Consider the following 2,180-nt stretch of genomic DNA (forward strand, 5'->3'; position numbering starts at 1 on the left):
TGAGATGAGCTTGATTGGATCAGTCGCTCTTGTCCTCAGTTGGACATTAGAATCACTTGGAGACAATTATGAAGGCTGATGCCTGATCCCCACTCCTTAGCCAGCTTTTATAATTTTGGGAGAGCCAGGAGGTACAGTTTTTAAAAAGGTGGATTTAAAGTGAGAAAACCTAGATTTGAATAGCAGTTCACTCACTTACTGTGACTATAGATTAGTTTAACCTTTTTGAACTTCACTTTCCTCACAGAATTATAGTAAGAATAAAATGCGTAAGGGACGTGAATGTATTTGTAAACAATAAAACTCTAAGCAAATGTCATTGCTAATGATTGTTACAGAATAAAATTGAATAAATATTTGTTAAATGAATAAAGCCTGCTCTCTCCATAACATTGGCTTTCAAGGTGGAGTTTCTGAATCACTTGAATTGCAAATAATAGATGCTTATTAAAATGCAAATTGTTCTGTCTTTCCTCAGACCTTGTTCAACACCGTCTCAGGAAATAGAATACAGAAATCTGCATTTTAAGAAGCTACTTGTGTTAATTATTACTTGCCTGTGATCCACTCCCTAATGAGCTAGAAAAGGAATCCCCAAAGCTACTAAGATCTGTTACCACCACAGCAGCTAGCTGACACACTTGTTGTCCCTTCTACTCCAGTTACATCTTACTTCATATGATAACTCTGTACAGACTCAGTAAATGCACATGCAGGTTTTTTCTTCTGTCTTGCTCCAGGAATAACAAAGTAATATGGAAAGGACCAATTGGACAACTGAAATTGAGTTCATTCTGCAGGGACTTTCTGAGTACCCCAGAGTTGAAAAGGTCCTTTTTGTGATATGCTTGGTGATGTATCTAGTAATCCTCCTGGGGAACAGCACCTTGATCACCCTAACTCTCCTGGATTCCTGCCTCCACATTCCCATGTACTTCTTCCTTGGTAATCTTTCCTTTTTAGACATCTGGTACACCTCCTCTTTTATCCCTTCAATGCTGATACACTTCCTATCAGAGAAAAAAGACCATCTCCTTCATGAGATGTGTTGTTCAAGTGTCTGTCTCTTACGCTATGGGGTCCACAGTGTGTGTGCTCCTGGCAGTAATGGCGTTTGACCATTACATGGCCATCTGCAACCCTCTGAGGTACCCCATAGTCATGAGCAAGTCCCTGTGTCTCCAGATGGTGGTTGGGTCCTGGGCACTAGGCTTTTTCAACTCACTGACAGAAACTCTGCTCGCCGTATGGTTGGCCTTCTGTGGAAGAAATGTCATTAATCATTTTACTTGTGAACTACTGGCCTTTATCAAGCTGGCTTACACAGATATTAACTTGAATGAGATTGTAATCATGCTGGGCAACATAATATTTTGTTTACTCCATTACTGCTGACTTGTATCTCCTACATGTTCATCCTTTCTACTGTACTGAGAATCAATTCAGTTGAAGGAAGAAAAAAGGCCTTTTCCACCTGCTCAGCACACATGACAGTGGTGACTCTGTATTATGGGACAATCCTCTTCATGTACATGAAGCCAAAGTCCAAAGACCCCACTTCTGACAAACTGATTGCTCTGTTCTATGGAATTGTCACTCCAGTGCTGAATCCTATCATTTATAGCCTGAGGAACATGGAGGTGCATGGGGCTGTGCGAAAATTGATGAGTAGACACTGCTTCAGGAGGAAAGGATGAGAAACCAACACCTTTGAGTTCATGCACAAAATAAGCTAAATATTCTGAGATGAGGGTTTTAAATGTAATAGGACAAAATAAATGAAGGTAATATAAAGAATCACAAGCTTTCTGAGTTAGAAATTTCTAGACTGATCATCTAACTTTATTACTTTATGAAAATGACCATGACCCCATAATATATAAGGGACAGCTGTCCAAGAAGTACCAGAAAACTTATGGGACCAAGAAAAAATATTTGAAATTAAGCCTTTCCAAGAAAATCCAACAGATTCATATACTTAAATAAAACACCTATTTTTCAGTCCTCTCTGTTTGGAAAGCTATTTGATTTTATGATTTTTGTTTATTGCTGCTCTTTATTCTACCCAGTGACCTGATGTGGCCCCAACCTGCATTTCCAGCTAGTACTTCACCTCCTTTCCCACATTGCCCCCACCCCCTTCTCACATACTGTGTTCCATTCACAGCATAGTTACCTAA

The 2,180-nt window shown here is 39.5% G+C and overlaps 1 pseudogene; it reads left to right on the forward strand.

Annotated features, from left to right (window-relative positions):
* The first annotated feature begins 755 nt into the window (after positions 1–755).
* Positions 756–1,697, forward strand: LOC119545357 (annotated as a pseudogene).
* Positions 1,698–2,180: the final 483 nt, after the last annotated feature.

This window comes from Choloepus didactylus, chromosome 10, assembly GCF_015220235.1.
Source record: "Choloepus didactylus isolate mChoDid1 chromosome 10, mChoDid1.pri, whole genome shotgun sequence".
Taxonomy (NCBI): Eukaryota; Metazoa; Chordata; class Mammalia; order Pilosa; family Megalonychidae; genus Choloepus; species Choloepus didactylus.